The 17,738-nt window shown below is 39.9% G+C and overlaps 1 protein-coding gene across 5 annotated transcripts in view; it reads left to right on the top strand.

The window, feature by feature from the left end:
- The window catches only part of LOC128891350 (probable nuclear hormone receptor HR3), a 145,052-nt gene that overhangs the window by 30,463 nt on the left and 96,851 nt on the right, over positions 1-17,738 (top strand). Inside the window, exon 2 of one of the 5 annotated variants that reach the window (XM_054150787.1) lies at positions 8,516-10,444. The exons of the other annotated variants lie outside the window; for them this stretch is intronic. The gene's annotated coding sequence lies outside the window, so the exon portion shown is untranslated. The remainder of the gene's footprint in view (positions 1-8,515; positions 10,445-17,738) is intronic. 5 annotated transcript variants of the gene reach the window in all.

Raw genomic sequence — 17,738 nt, 5'->3', positions numbered from 1 at the left:
CGAAGGCATAACTCCATTAGCCAACTGATTGCTTTTCTGTGGATAGTCAGGAAACGTCGAAGCCACGGGTCATTGACAGTGACCGCGTGTGAATAACTGTAATCCGTCGTTTCACCGCTCGCGCGGCAGAACCGGTAAACAGACACGCGTCAGGGTCCCCCCGACCAAATTCGTTCGCATATCTATATGTATACGCGACTTAGGCGAGAGCACGAGAATGAATTAAGCAAACTTCGCGAGAAACGGAACTTTCTAAACAACTTGTATAACCTAGGGGCCTTGTCGCTCGCGATAAAATAATTTCTGCCGTTCGTTCATCTTGGGAGTTCACTGGTATCAGAACTCGACCCTTTCGTGTATGCATACAGGCTGATACAAAGCGTTGCCTACGAAACCACAGGCACCGTATTCTTTTTTGACATTTCAGGTCTGGGTGAAGCCCTTTTGAGACTGTGGTACCGTTACCAGGCAACCCTTCCAGCAGTGGTTCTGAATCTTTTTAATGTCACGATACTGTTCGATGAAGATTGTCCTTTGAATAAGTAAGATGGTTTGAAGTGGTTTCTAAACTTTCTAGAGAGTCCTTGGGATGAAGGGAATCGTTTAGCTTGAGTTACGGGAAAGAATTACTGGTATATTTATTTAAAATTCATTTGTTTTTATTCATATCGATTGCATTTTCCACTCTTCTTGGGTATATTAGGAATGGTTCTTGAAATGAATTAAATACTTTCAAAAATGGTGTAATAGACGCTAAATAATCGATATTAAAGTACGAGAAATCTACGAAAATCCTAGTAACATTCTTTCCAATAAAATTCTTTCGATGTATTAAGAATTATGCGATTTTTCCAAATTGACCAGACTCAAAGTTTGCTATTTATCGATCAAGGAAAACCGTTGCTATTACTTGCTACCACTAATTATTAATGGATTATTCTGAACCTGTGTCTGAACTTTTATACCAGCGTACGCTATTTTAGACACTGTTGGTTCGGTGTTCAACTGCTGCACATTCTATAGATCAGTAACGTAGAAATGATCCCTACGATTGGCGAATAAAGGTGCAGCCTCTTCTTTTTCCAGGGGTTTAGCTGTACAAGTGTTACAAATTGTCTTTTATGAAATTGTGGAAGCAGTACGCTTTTTTGATGTTTTAGAATTCATTGAAGGTCTTTTGTGGCATATGTGGTACCGTTACCAGGGAACTCTTGGATCAGTGTCTCTCAAACTGTAATTCACTACGTGTTGGTGGGAGTTCGTGAGCTCTTGCGACAAAATCACGACTTCGTATTATTTCTCGTAGTATTTTATTTTGATTAAACACGTATGCCAAGAATGTGTTTACAAGTACATGACTGGAGAATTTTTCATGATATTCACGACGCATCACATGCTCGTTCTATTTCAAAGTATAGAAACAATAATGCTTTGAGAAATGTGACCAGTGTCTGGTCCTTCGGAAAGGGTGGACAGTTCCAGAAAAGGAAACTCCGCGATTCCATGGTTGTGTCCATCGAATAAATGTATTCCATCGTGGATCCCAACGGTACACGTTGCTCTCGGATATCGTGCTCGCGATAGACAGACGTTTACAGAGTACAATAAGTGCATTCCCCCTCCCTCTTCCGCTTTCGTCTGCGACGGAAACCTTTCGTGGTCATTGAGAATCATACGAAAAGCGATACGTCGACCCACGCCCTCGTCGTGTCTCGATACGGATTTCTCTTCTTTTTTAGTTTTTATTAGAAGTTCGAGCTCGATCTCGATCGCGTAGGTAACCTTCTGTCGTTTATCGACGCAATAATGGGAGTCCTCTTCTGGCTCGGCTCGATCGAGCATCTTCCCACGTACCTGTACCGAAATCCCTGTACAATGTGCGAAACGACAATGAGATCCAGAGGAGGGTGGACGACCTAACGGTACGATATCGTGTGACGGGGCCTGTTTGTCCAGAGTGATCGAGAATATCGTTCGATTTCGATAGAGGGTGGCTGCATATGGTCTTGGGTGCTGAAGAATTGAAATGATTAAGATTCAGCCGAGGACGAGTATTGTACAGAGCAGTATTGTATATCAACCCTTTAATGTATGTGGCCTTTATTCAGTTGAAAAAATGTTGAAAATTGATTTTTTATTTTTGAAATGCTACCAAAGGATGCAAGAAACCTTTCGATTTTTATTTAAATAGGCACATACCAAAGGAGGCACGAGATCTATTTCTTGAGTTCATCTTCGTCGAAAATATCCAAAATACACTCTTTCTTGAACACGCGTTCGTTTGAGTTTGCCCTTGTGGAAAATATTTTAGGGTGTAGCTTTCTCTAAACATTTTTAACAAATGAAACATAAAATACGTTTTTCTTTAAACATGCCTTCTTGAGTTCACCCTTACAGGAAATATTTGAAACACATTTCTTTCAATACATGCCTCTGCGAATTCAATTTTCATGCACCAAACGGCTCATGCGTAGATCATAGTCCACTTTCTATTCGTTTCTATTCCAAAATAAAGAAAGTTAGGCGACGTTCGACAAAATAGAGATCAATTTTGTGAAACGGGAACGTAGTTGCATAACGCATCCACCTCGCACGTCTTGCGTTGTATGTACTTTATTATTTAACGCGTCCAAACGGTCCGTCGCGGCGATAGTGTTGGAGCAACAATGAAGAATTTAATATCTACACGCTGCCACTGTCTCTGATACTTTTCATTATTATGAAGTTCCAGGGAATGATAGACGCTATGCAATATCTGCAGTCCCACGCCCTTGCGCGTTTTCCGCTACAGATGTCACACGATACGGGGCACTACGTCCGAAATAACACTGAATTCATAGCGGTACTGCCTATCACTTTGCGTCGTTGCTCGCGCGTTGTTTATCGTGCCACGCTATATTTGAACTTTTAACGGACATATTTCCATATCTAAAACACGCATGTGATCAAAGATCCAGAATTTCATCAAGTATCAAAGTAAGATTGAATTTAGAATATAACAGAAATAATGAAAAGATCTTGGAATAATTATACCGAGAAGTATATTTCGTCTCCTCCCTTTAATACGATATGATAAAATCTAATTATTTTGTTAGAAATTGTAATATTTTTATACTTATGTTTCACTATATAGAAATTTACATACATTGGCATACATGAAGAAACGTTTGCTCTGTATATTGAATATAATATGTACTCTATAATACATTGTTCATAAAGTGAATTAAAAATATAAAGAAGTAAAGAATGTCCATTGGATCCAGATGGTGGATGTAGCTATAACTATCTGCTATATTAAACAAAAATATTCCAAGTAGTCTGAACCAGTATGGTCGATTTAAAATAAACTAATCGATCTTTAATTTGGGCTCTTTCCAGTATATCAAAATTAAATTGTATATATCTAGAACTACACAAATAATTCAATCCTACTCGAAGAATATATAAATGATTTTTAGAAAGGGCAAACAAATAAGTAAATGCTTGCAAAAACAAACTCGATAACATTAACTAAACACAACGATTTTGGTGTTCTTGAGTCATCACGCGAATATTTCGTCGCTGAATCTTCGAAGAATACCGTTTTGCGGAAGAACGAGCGGTTCATGTCTCTTTTGCATTCCCGTCGAGGAGGTTGCACGTTAATTCAGTTCGTGTGGCCAAACTTCTTTGTATTCGTCGCATCCTCTGGCCTCCTGATTAGCGTTAACGGTGGTAGCCGACCGATAGGTGTACGCCATGTGAGCACACGACGCCTATAGGCGTCATCTCTGCCGATCGATCCTGTCTAAGATCGATCGTCGCCTCCAAGTGCGTGCGCCGCCCTCGTCTTGGTTCGTCGCTAGAAAAGTGTTTAACGCGGCGTGAAAATACTCGAAAATTCAAATTAAACGTCCACTAGAGGGAAACAGGAAACTTTTGCTACCAGAGGGTCCTTTTCTTTGTATTACAGAGCGATATTCGTCGAACGAGGTGTGACCCTATCTGCGAGCACGTGAAGAGAAATCGTCGTCGATTAACCCTAACAAGACTCCTGAGGTCTAACGCTAATTATTTATAATTTCAAAACCTTCTCTTATCTGACGTTTTTTCCAAAAATAGTTCACTTTATACGTGCACTATGCAAATTTCTGAAAAACTTCTTCGAACATTAAGAAACAATTGTCTCACTGGAAGTTGTTTCGAACGCGAACTTCTCTGGATACTTTTTAACGGTGAAAATGGAAAGGATCGTTAGCTGGCAGGTACCCACTTGCAATTGAACATTAATAAACAATCATGAATTTTTTTTTTTTTTTCGATAGATTGGTGGTACCACGTTACAAATGACCCCCAAAAGTGACACTTGCAACAGAAGTCATCCTAAGTTCACCAACATCCTTCGGGACGATATCCTCGCTCTAAAATCTAAAATTTTGTCTCTAAATTAGAGTAAAAAAACGCTTGAAAAATTTGAAACACGAGACGTCGTTCGAGCAACGTCGCTTATCTACCATTAACCAAGGAAACGTGACACTTATGTCAGCAATGACGCAAAAAGATTCTATTTACAACGAGCCGCAGCACGTTTGCATTCGTGGCTGAAAGCTTCTGGTTCCCTTTCGTTCTCTAGAGTCATTTTTCAGAAATCTCTCTTCCGCATTAAAGAGCCTCGGCGTCTTCGTAGAATTGCGAAGGGGTGAGGAGGAATACCCTCCCGAGCGTTTACATTCGTTCAAAGTTAACTTCATACTAAATTATAATTCTGGAAAAGTACGGGCGAGGTATGTCCTCATTGCATGCCACGCCAAGCAATTTTATTCATTCTCTTTTTGCTCCTTTCGCTTCCCTTCGGTCGTCTCGTATTTGCCTTTTTCTAGAAGAACGGGCTTCTATAATATTCCGGCTGAACTTTCCTATTTATCGTGCATTTCGTCCATCGTAACGGACGTTCTTTTTCTTTGTCGTGGAACTGCAGAAAAGTAACGTCTCGCATTGTCGGGGATAATTCGACAGATGGGAGAAAAAAATGTTGAATCTTTCAATGTCCTGGTGATAACGAACACTTTACGAGAACTCGTTGATATGGGTCCAATTGGAAACTTATATTTAAATAAATGATTTATAAATCCGTACATCGTGCCTTTCGATTTCCTAATTTAGTTAATCCTTTTACTGCGAAAAATGCTTTTAAAGCCAACGAACACACCTGCCTCCTACATGTTGATACACCCTTAACTCCCTAGTATCTGTTAATATGATTCGAGTCTCGAAATTGCAGTAGTTGGAGGCGACACAAATAATGCGAACCTCGAGAGGGTGAGTGACCTACCCGAACGTGACCCTGTTTACACAAAGAGCCCTCCTTTTCTTTCCGTACACCACATCACGTTCTCCCGCGAGAAGACTCTTCTCCGTTCCGTTCCTCTCATTTCTAGGTTCTCTATTTCTTGTTCGGTGCTTTCATCGTTCCCCCAACAGCACGGGCCGTTTTTGTTTTGAAATTTCGTGGAGATCTCGCCGTGGTTCTTCAGCCACTTTAAAAACTACGGTTTTACCCCTTCACCGATATCAATTTTCCATTCCACTCGATGTGGTACGTTTGCTTACAACGAACATGGCCGATTATTCGGTCGAGTGTCGGTTTTCTCAATGAAAAGCATGGAATCCGTTTTCAGTTTCCAGAGACGCGAGTGGCGTCCTTTCGGCGGGCATTCAGCGACAGAGCATGGTAAAACCGGAATACCTTTGAGCCGTACGAAATTATGTCTATAAAAATGCAAATCTTCCATCTTTCATCTGAAACGAGACCCAGAAACCGCGGTGCAACAAATTTAATTGTTGCACCGTGCAAGAGAACGTTTAAAGGGATTAAAGGAGAGGAAAGGGGTTGCGACCTGCCCCAATGTGGGTCGATTTAGAATCATTCCTGTCTCCCTTTGTTGTATCCCATGTCACGTTCTTAACTTATTCGAAAGTTCGTGCTTCTGTTTTCCTCCCCATTTTTCTACCCTTCGACGCGCACATACACCCCTCTCCCCCTCTCCACGCCGTACAAGTTTCCGCACTCGTATATCCTTCTTTATGTGCTCGCGATGTCGCTCCACTTGTTTCCCTTTAAACGTCTTCCTTCCTGGGGAGCTTCTTTCGCTGCGGCCTTATCTCGGACGAGTTTCTCTTTATAGACTAACAAGAGATGTTTTTGAGCAACTCGAAAATTCGAAAAAATTCGAACGCTTGGAGAAATGTAGTTCGAGTGATGCTCGTGAAAGGGGTTGTTTTTTGTTCCGAGAGTAACCGGTCTTAGGGGTGAAAACACCCTCGAGGACATTGTGAGTTTATGCAAAAGGGTTTAATAATGACTTATCGTGAAAATAGATGAAGAGGAAAAGTGAGGTTATTTTATAAGGAAATTTTTTAATATAATTGTTTAAAGTTAACAAATAAAAGATAAAAGGAAAATATTTGTATGATTTAATCACTACGTAATTTAATGGAAACTGTTTATGTAATTTGAAGGAAAATTAAGTGTATGTGAAAAATGAGAAAAAGTAGACTGAATTAGCAAAAGTTGGCATCGCTCAAATTATGTTCTTGCAAAAACTGCCAATTTATTTTAATTTTCAAACATCCCTTCGGAGCTTCTTTTTTTCTACCAACTTTAAAACGAAAGAGCAGTTTTCTGGCCTTCGCTTTTGCGTTCTCCTCTCGCTGAGTCCCGAACGACGTAAGTTAATTGCCTTTGACGTTACAAAAACTTCACGAATGACGAACATAATTTTTGATCTTGACGAACGACAGCTCCTCTACCGAGGCATCGCGTGGATCGCACAAACGACTGAAAGAAACAGGATGGCCTACCTCAACTTGATACTCTCCTCTCCTTTGATAATTTTTTCTTTATTTCTGTAGCCGCACTTTACGTTTACCGGCTTAAGAAAATTATCTCGTTTCACCATGGTGTCCGTCGACGCTTCCCTCGTTCGACCCCTTTTTCTAACTCCTTTCGAGTCTTCAACATCAACAATTCCATTGTGGCTTTGTTCTCCCTTTAGCCTCTTGTTTCCACTTTCCCCTCTGGTTAGAAAGAAAATCGTCATTCAGCGCTAAGCAGACACGTTTGCCATGGAAGTAGGGGATTTGCCAAATTCCCACTTGTTTTTGTGTTTTCGACGTGGAACTACCCAGTTTTTGTCATCCTTATTTTGTAAATAGTGTACTTAACTCTGTAGGATATAGAGTATATTGAAAAGACGACGTAAATAACATTTTATTCGTCACTGGTTGTTGTACAAATTATCAATTGAATTACCAGGATACGACTGTATTCAATGATGAAATTTATTTTATCTATGTGGACCATACATCATGTTTGATGTCTGTAGGTTGTTTTAAAAGTAGTCCAAAAAGAAACGTGGAAAATTAAAAGTTTATAGTTTTTTCATGTTACTATTCGAAAGAGGACTTCAAAGAACGTATGAAATTCGAAGAAGAAGGCAAAAGTAATCTTTTAAAGATCGGTTAAGAGGTCAACTTTAATTTTCAATAAATGGACGAAAGGATTCATTCGCTATCCTAGCATGGAACGATATTATATCTCGCATTGGAAGATTAAAAATTTATTTGAGTAATCGTTCGATCGAATAAACGTCGAGAATAAAGTACTATATGTACATATAGTAAAAATTATTTGAGTAATCGTTCGATCGAATAAACGTCGAGAATAAAGTACTGTATGTACATCGATTGTATTCTCATCTATTATCGAAATCAAATTTTTCCCACCTCTACGGAAGAGTAATGGATGTTCCGCTCGCGCCAAGAAACTGCGAAACTTCGGCGATCACATGGGGGATGAAAAGGAAGCTGGAGGTGGTGGGAGGCGACCTACGACAACCCTTTCCTGTTTACAACTATCATTTCAGTCACGAGTGGTCACGAGCGTTCGAAATCACCCCGTTCTCCACCTTCTTGTCCCATCGTTTCACTCCCCCTCGTTTATTAAGGGTGGTTACAGCAAGATGGATATGTAAAATATTCAGGGTGCTTTAAGAATTTACTGTAGTTGAACTATGCGTTCTATGAAAAGCTCTTACTTGAGTATACAGTATTTGTAGAGTACGGAAATATGTATTATGATTTGAACAGGAAGTTCACTTTTTATTTAAAATCATTGTAACAAGTGTACTATATATAACTTCTGTTCTTCAGAGATATTGAATTGAAATTGTAAGAAAAATTTTTATTTAATATTCCTTGTTGATTCACGGAGAGATTTGTTTCAAAAATCGAAGAATATTACAATGACAGATATAAACATTTTTTAGTCAGTTTTTATTTAATCACGAAGAAACCTAGAGGGGTATACAACAAGATTTAATTAAATGTAACTAAAGGTACCATATGTGAGCTATAATTTCATCGACTAGAACTTGCAATAATATTATTCCAATACTAAATGGATACCCAATCCTCACTTAATCGAAACTAAAAATAATGTTTCTTGTTATAACTCGATTTTTTCTTTCTGTTTCAGGTAAGTCACGAAGACTTAACACAGATGAATCAACAACTAATTTCCAAAGAATTTTCTCATCGCAGGTATCTATCATAATTAAACATAGTCAATAATACAGTATTAGGTTCCCTCAAAAAGTATGCAACGACGTGAATGTGAAGGGCATAAACAATAACTTTTGATAACGAGTAGTAATATCGTCAGATATGACTCTTCTTAAGAAATGTAAAACGATTGACATCCTTCTCATCACAGAACACAAGCACTACCCTCCTACTAAACTTACTCAACTATTACTGCACCTACTCTTACCCCTGAGAACCTAACCGCGTCCATGTCAGCTACTACCTGTAATCCTAAACACAGCCCATCATCGTAGATCCAACTGTACAGTCACTCTCAATTAACAAACAACTAAAAAACTTACTCTCCTACAACTGTTTCTACTCTTCCCCTAAGAAGCCACATACCTTCATACTCCATTTCGGGCACTACCTGTACTCATAAACACAGCCCATCATCATAGATCCAACTGTCCAATCTCTCGTAACTAACCAAAAAAAATAAAAAATAAATAAATCTCCATTTTTTCGAAACTTCCAACCCGATCTAACCCCTTAAGCACGAACCCTCCTCCCTCCCACGACCGTCTATTTCTTTCTTTCTCTCATCCTCCCCGTCCCTTTCGATTGCTCCCTCCCTCCCTCCTCGTGGCTCCCTATCACGTCCCGCCACCCCACTCCCAGTGTACCCTCTCTGTCGAGCCCTCCTCGCTGCTGCGCTCACGGTTCCCTCTCCCCCTTGCCGGTTGCCACTCTATCTCTGTTCAACTCCCTTTGGTCGGCTAGTGGGGGAGTGAAACGGAAGGATCGCGAAGCGAGAGGGCGATAGCGCCACGGTGGGGCTGGCTCTCTCCGGTCTTGCGCGGCGCGCACCAGTCAACCCGGAGCCACGGTAGCGCAAATACTGTGTTCGTCACACGTTTAAGGGACAGTGAGTCGGCGCCAGTCCTCTCGTCGCCGGTCTTTAAATAACGGGGCAACCCAGCGCAAAAGAAAAGTGTGCGGTAGGACCTCCCTCCCACCCTTTTGAATGTGACCGCGCGATCCACGAGGGACCAACGCACGCACCATCGGCGGAGTGGCTCTTCCGTGCCGCGAGTAAAGCAACGGGGGCACCAGGAAGGGTGTACCGAAACGGGGGGTTGGTTACACGCGAGATTCGCGAGTGATTTTTTTTTTTTTTTTTTTGTGAAGAATTTCTAGAAGACATCTAGACTACTGGATCGAATCGGGTGTACCCCAACCCCGTGTCGAACCGATGGCACGCGCTACCACGGAGTCATCCCCGTCGTCGACACGGTTCGATCGCGCCCACGGCGATCCTAGCGCGTGGAGAGTCGCGGGGATGGGGTCGTGACTGTTCGCGCGAGTTGTCAGTCGACGCCCCGGTCGCGCCAGCGTCGACAGCGACGGAGGATCGTTCACGTTCGCGGTAACGTCGTCGTCATCGTCGTCGTCATCGTCATCGTCGTCGTCGTCGTCGTCGTTGTCGTGCCAGCCCCGTTATCGGGCACACTGGGACTCGCCAAGCGGCACCTAGAGGGGGAGAAAAAAAAGTATCGACGTTTCTCCGCGGCAGAGTGCTCACTCTTCTCACCCCCCTCGCTGTTCCGGCGAGCGTGGCCGCGAGGAAGCGTGCAGGAACGTCTATTTCTCTCTCGCTTTATCGCGTGTTTGTGTGTATGTGTGTGTGTGCACGCCAACCGGAGTCCGAGTACGCCGGTTCACCAGCTAGTGAAAGTGAATGATGCGCCGCGAACACCGGCCCCGAGTGCCACTGTGACAGGGTTTTGGATTTCTGTGATAAGGGAGGATTCGACCCTGGTGACACGGTCGGGAACATTAAACGCCGTCGTCCGGCGAGCTGAGGCCGACTTGTGACCTGGTGGGTTCATGGTATTTTGTGGATATGTTCGAGATTATTGTTTCGCTCGGTACTGACCAGAGATGGATCTGTAGGGATATATAGATTGCAGCGGAGGGGGATTGGGCTGTCTGGCCTGGGTTACGTACGAGTCTTAACGGACCGCTCAAGCTTTAAGTTTATGGATATTTGTAATCTCATGGTTGGTTCACGAGTTTGCATTTGGGGAGGTTCGTAACACCGCGTCATGAGAATGAAATTTGTGATTGGTCCTATTACTTCAATGATCGTGTTTGGAAATTTCTGTCATTGAAGTTTCGTGTTGATCAACCTAACGAGGTGGCTCGTGATATAAACGGGTATAGCTTTGGCAAATTTTAGATTCCTTCAATGTAATTTGGTCCAGATAGTTGATTGACCATAGGTAACATGAATATCAAAATGAAAAGACCTATTTTTTTTATTTGAAATAGAGTCGCACCCCCTTAATCATTTATATCGGCACTGTGATCGATGATGCTATTCTTACTTATATTTAGGAAGATCTATCTTGGCTTGGTTTTCACCTTTTTTAAGCTCCTTTCGGACTGTTTTTCACGCGGACTTTCGCTACAGGGTCGTCAATATCTCGATATTGATAGATTTAATAATTAGGTGAAATTCTTCGATAACCTTCCACAGGCGATCAAATGACCGTTTTCAAACTTTTGTCTGGTTTCTTATATAAAATATATAAATTATATACAATAGTTTCATGTATTATTTAATTTAGTAACAAGTGAAATATTTTTGTATTCAACCAAGGAAGGTGTCTGTAACCGATCGAGGTAGACATAGGTACTGATAAAATGTCGTTAGGTTTAACGTTAAAAGAACAGAAGCCGATGTATAAGATTGAGACAGTTGTCGCATAAAAGTGAATCTTATAAACTATTTATCAATCTTTTTAATTCGGTCCCAAAGAGGAACTATTGGGCCTCGTTATCTGCAGACAGACATTATCACAGGGGATCCATGGGGGGGGGGGTCACTTTGCCTATGTCTCACACTCATGGAGATCTCACATTTACTGAAGCAAACTGATTAAAAAATTTTATGCTTCTACAATGGATTTGTGATTTAGTATTAGGGTGCCCAAGTCGCTTCACTTCCTGGTTATTATCTATTAAAGTGAAGTGTTAAACTCAGAAGAACTTTCAAGGGTTGATTGACCCTTTGTCATTTCTTTTATTTACAGTTACTTTGGCTTTCGACTATTATCCGTCGCTTAATAATACGTTGGTTATTGAATTGATTTTTCAAAATGGGCAATACTTTTTGGAGCACCCACGTACAGACACACAATACTATAATACAAAAACTAAGTTTGTGGTATTTGCATTGAGAGTTCGATGGGTTCAGCAAATGTTTTCGCGTGGAACACTTGATGAATCGTTGCCCTTATTAGTCATTAGTATCATCAGCGTAATACACTTATGTCGCGGTATTGTTTGCCTCTGAAAGGACCACACATAGTGATCTATTTTCTTCGTTAGCAGAGTTAAAGCACGGTGACGTATACCGTGCAATGAAAAAATGCAGAAAAAATATATTAGAAACTCGTGAAAAATTTTTGAGAATGTTCGTCTTGTTTCTTTGGGGTTAGAAAGTGATAGTTGCAGCGCAACGTTTACGGCAGAATCCGCTAGATATGCCTCACTCGTGTAACGCATAAGCAAACCAAAGTTGAAACGCAATAGTACTGCTCTTTGTACCTGGAGTATTACATGTTACACAAGAAAGTGGCTTTTTAACATACCGAGGGTTTTTGAAAAAGCATCTAGACATACATACAGTATCACTTATTACATACGAAAATGCTTTATTTTATTTTACTGGAAGTGTCTAAAAAAGATGATAGATCTCTAAAAGATAAGTAGGTTTGAATTTTTTTCGACTCGTGAGAGTTTTTGTCTACAGGCCGTGAAAATCATTGTCTACTGTTTTTCTTAGGGGTGTCTCTTGAGGTTTCACAGGTTTCACGTGGAAATTCCTCTTGGTATTTGGGACAGGTCGATCAAAACGCCACGTGACGTTCACGATCGTATTTTTAGCATCAATTACACTCGTGATCTAATGATACAGGATCAGAGAAGCTCGCGATCGACTGTCGTCGGCTCCGTTCGCGTTAACATACTAACAGAGTTAGAAAGATGGAGATGCGCTGACTACTTATTTGGTGATTATTTTTGCAATGATCAATCGTAATTCTTTGACGTTTATTGGAATAGAGAACAAATGATATTTCAAAAACTGTGACTAGTTCCGAGCGTTGTGTATCAGAAAACGTTGCTATTACTTTTCGCTAGAAGTTCTCGCTACTTTTATTAATACCCACGTAGCTTATGCGAGTATTCTGATCATACCGCAGAGTCACAGAATTTAGAATGAATTTCTCTCCTCCGAACACCAAAAAATCGGCAGATCCATATCAACCACAAACCACGTTTAGAAACGTCAAACCGAAGATCGGTAATTCGTATAATCCCCGAAAGCAAATGGTGTTTGACCCTTCACCGATCGATAACCATAATCATCGATAATTCATCCATCGTTGACCATGATAACCGATTACCCAGTAACCACAATCACGGATTACGCTTGACCCAAAGCTGGGAATCCACCTGCTCGCGTCGGTTGCGTTCGGTTGGAGAGTTACGCGCGAAAGAAGCGCGGAGGAAAACTTTTTAGCTTCTCTCGCTAGTCTTGGCGTCCCCTTTTTTCTTTCTTTCTTCCCAACGTCCCATTGTTTATTTTCCCTTTAAGACCTGACAGTCTTTTCACGCGGTTGAACGTTCCGCTGTTGTCTCGTCCCCTCTCCGTCTGCTCGAGTCTCTCGCTTCTTCTCGCGCCACGACGCTGTCTTTCGCCCACACTTCCATTTACCTCCCGGTTATGGATATTATTAAGTAATACCTACATTGCGATACGCTCGCCTGTGCGCGTGCACACGATATCGCTTGTATAGCGCGCGCGTGCGCTCACCGTATGCATGCGCGTCGGTAATGCACGCAGGCGAACGGGAAAGCGCGGGTTCTCATCTCGAGTTCTGCTCCAAGACGATTACCTTTTCCTACCATTTAGTATACTCGATTATTATTATAGTTTCTTGTTGGAAAATTTATTTCTCTTTTGGATGCACCTAGACTTCTGCTTCAATACGGTTGCCTTTACATAACAATATTTATTACTGAATTATTATCATACTTTTATATTAGAAAATTCATGTTCTTTTTTAACGCATTTTCTAAAATATTCGGGGCTAAATGTAGTTCTTATTACGACTCGTTGTTTGTAAAGAGTTATTTCTTGATTATTTATATTTTCGAGACTTAATTCATATTCAAGGTGTACAATATGTTATTGAATTTGTAGTAGGCCAATTATATGTATGTCCCTATAAGGTAATATGCCTTGTGAAATTTTCTCAGTGCACTTCAGGGGAATTCTTCCTCTTGTGTTCCTATGCGGGAAAGTTACGCAATGGAGAGTTAAAAGTATTATCTTAAAAAGGAAAACAAATGTCGTTGTTTTAATCAAGCTTCTATTAACGTTTCCATCCTCGAGTTTGGTAGCAATTTGGTTCTGCAGTGTCCCCTTCTCGCGAATAGTCGAAGTTTAGTAGTCTTTAACCTGTGGACCGTATAATTTCTCGATCGTAAACGCCTACGTACGAGGCAGTTAAAAATGAATAAAAACGATTCAGTGCATCTCGACTCAAATACGACATATGGTAATGTCAATATCGGGATGTGATTAATCTTGTATCAATTGGGAACATTTTTATGAAAATGAGGTTTTGAATGAAAAGATATATTAATTCCATGACGTCTGACATCGACAGGTTAAAGTTACTTACTTTCGAGAGTCACGCTCACGAAACGCAGTTTAGAATTCACGCTGAAATTGTGTGGTTTCTACTACATTAAACACTACGACGAGGGTAGCTCGACGTTGTGCAGTTTGGCATAAAGGACTTGTGACAAGTCAGACTCGACGTTGCAAAGGGTTGAAGATAGAGATCTTCGAGCGAATAAGTAAAGAATCAAAAGTTAAATATTTAACACATCCACTCAAATTGCATTCGTTGTCAGATTGTCTTTGTTAAAATCTAATTTGTTCATCTTGAGTTCTTTGGATTATAATGACTTAAATAATCAACAGGAAAGTTAGAAGACTTTAATTTCATAAAAAGTAATTAAGTTGGGCAAAATACATATGAATACTGCTAGAATTAAAGGAAAAATACTTGTATATGTGAATCTCTGAACAAATTTATTTGAACAGCTACCAAAGTGGACTGCTTGGCCAGTCGAAAACATTACAGCTTGAATTATAATGTTTTAACCGTATAAATTACACGGTACAGAATGATACTAGAAAGTGAAACGAGTTATAGCTCTTTCCCAAGAGAATGTAGATAAACTTGATTAGATCTAGGACCACCAAAGCACCTGCAAGTTGTAACGTTTCACAAAAATAGAACCACACCATTTGTCTTCTTATCACTCCGCGTTTAAACGTTTCGAGATAAGGTTAACGATGAATAACTGTCTCACGACATATTTCGGTATCAATAAAAGCATGTTCATGCGTCTAAGTACTGCACTTGATAGTCATCCCACACTCTTCTGGAGATCGATTTCACTCGCTGAAATGTAGGTTCAATCGTGAACCATGGCCAGCATGTAAGAACACGACAGTAAATTTGAAATACGACGTAGTAAACACGATATCGAAAACTTCTATCGAAAGTTGAACGGCCGGTGCTGTGCCCGACGTTCTAGCGTAAAATATTAAAAAATGTTTTATCCTTTGATGCTCTGAGTCACGGGACAATAGAAAGATTTTCTTCTAGAATAAAAGGAAAACTATAGCTCGTATCTGCTCCTAAAATCGTGTCTATCACGTTAGACGATACAGTATATGATTCATTCTTGTGAGATTATGTATTAGAACAGAATCTATTTCTTAATAGATCTTAAAATGATTCGAGTATAAAATTTATTTATAATTTACTAGGCTTTCCTAGCAGAAATGTTTCCATACTTTGGTAAATAAATCTAATTCTAGAAGGTTCTGGTACCCACATGATATTGCTTGTTGTTTTACATTGCTAATGATGCATAAGTGTCTAGATAGTACTAGATTCTTCTTGGTGTCAGTGTCCAATTTATAGGACACGTCCCTGTTTAAAAGAAATAAATTCTTGTAACAAAGAGATCATTTTTCCCGTTTACTAAAGCATTTCTGAATACGATATGTAAAAAAATCAATGAAAGAACAATTATGTGGTACTTAATGGGTTAACTTGGGCAAACAATAGACGAATAAAAACACTGTACATTTATTCGTAAACACTTGGACGAGCAGTTAGATACTCGGATCAATTTTTACGCGTTCAAAGTAAATGTAAATTCATTCTGTAACTCAAATTCAAATTTCTATGGAATAGATAACCCGCACGAAGTTATTTACACTTCATTTCTTATTTATCATTCGAACGTTTTATCTATTTTGTCTATCCCCGAACAAAGTAACGTGAACAATGCACGAAGTCGGCGATCTTCGATTGAATTTTCGATGGGAGCACGGGGCGGTCGTTTCCCGTAAACATTCGATAAATATTGATGGCCCACTTGTTAGGCAGCTCGGTGTCGTTGACTTCTGAACGAGAGTCCACAGTGTAACGCGGCACGCGCGACGAAGTAATTAAGAAGGCATAATTCTCGAGCGCATTAAAGCCGAGAATACTCGTAATTCTTATCTCTAACGATGTCCTCGTGATGCAAGCGGAAATACCCACGTGCCGTGGTGTGAAACGGAAAATGTTGTCTTTAAATGAACTCCCGCGCAAATGAAGCGCGGTAAATATCTCCTTGATTGTGTTTAACTGGAGATAGCCTTATTATTATACTCGGACAACAAATGACCGAAAAGTCTTCACTTATTCCTTGAGAAATATATAGTTTTAGTTTTTATTCAACGAATACCAAATAGTCAAACTAGCCGCTAAATGCAGTATACATGAAGTGCCCTTGCTAATCAAACGTTTATTAATTTATACAATTTTTATATACTTCTTGTAAAATACTTGATTTTGCAATTTAAATTCCACTTTTTGTCAATTAGTAATGGATACATAGTATTCATTTTTCATTTATTATCAGTTAGAATTTTAGTTGGATAATGATTTTGTCTGTCTCTGATTGGACGTATCTGCAACGGTAGCTAAGATTGGACTAATGCCGTTGCCTGGGCAATTGATACGGTTACATAGTGCATTATTAGTGTTCAATGAAGTTTATTGACACAGATCGTCCGTGCTCGAATTAGCAGAGAATTCATTAAAATCGTTCGCTCGTAACGACAACGTCACTAATCCGTTCTACGATCTACTAGATCGGGGTTCGCAGCAATAAAGCACTCGCAGCTGCATAATTTTACCGTAGAGTAAAACGCGATCGAAGGCTATCCGTTGAAAAAAGAAAGGAAATAGGGTTTTAACGAGATTGGAAGTATATTATTTTCAACCACGTCTTCCCAAATTGGCGGTAATTATCTTTTAATACGGACTATTAAACTGCTAAACTTTTGGATTTAACACGCTCCAGTAAACGTCCAGTGAAGAACGTCTACTGTATATCGTATGTTATGCACACTTTTATGAATTTGTATACGAGAAAAATGGAAATTAGCGATCGCGTGAATTTGTTTTTAAGGAAGATGTTATAAATAACGCATGTAACTTATAGTTGAATTTTTGTTGATATTCGAAGAACCCAGAGTTATTTGTTTTGCAATAAAATGCGAATCTCCAAGAAAAATCAATTTGTCGAGTATTAAATTGTTGTAAACACTAAACCAAATGGCAATGTTGCAATTTTCGTGTATATTTTATTTCGCTCGTAGTTTCCATACATTTTAATGGTTGAGAATTGAAAATCTTTATTGAAAATATTCAGTTCGACTCGATAAAATAAAATTACTCGAGCGCAGTTTTCACTAGTCAGACTTTATTATTACCAATTACCAATTTTCGATACTTTCAACAGAATGTTGTTTTATTTGCTCGAGTAACATCAACCCTATTGTCTTCTCGAATTTTCAAGAATGTTTGAAGTCGTAGACTTGCTATTCCTTCAGGTTTCTTGTCCGTGACAAAGAATTCCAATTTTCTTTCTCCTGGATTTTCGAGAGAATTTACAGCACGTAGAGCTTTGTTGTCGGGTATAGAAAGAGGGTAGTTTCCCGAAACACGTTTCCACTACGGTTG

The sequence above is a fragment of the Hylaeus anthracinus genome, unplaced genomic scaffold, assembly GCF_026225885.1.
Source record: "Hylaeus anthracinus isolate JK02 unplaced genomic scaffold, UHH_iyHylAnth1.0_haploid 12001, whole genome shotgun sequence".
Classification (NCBI taxonomy): domain Eukaryota; kingdom Metazoa; phylum Arthropoda; class Insecta; order Hymenoptera; family Colletidae; genus Hylaeus; species Hylaeus anthracinus.
The sequence above is the reverse complement of the archived record's forward strand: the minus strand, read 5'-3'. Positions and strand labels throughout refer to the sequence as shown.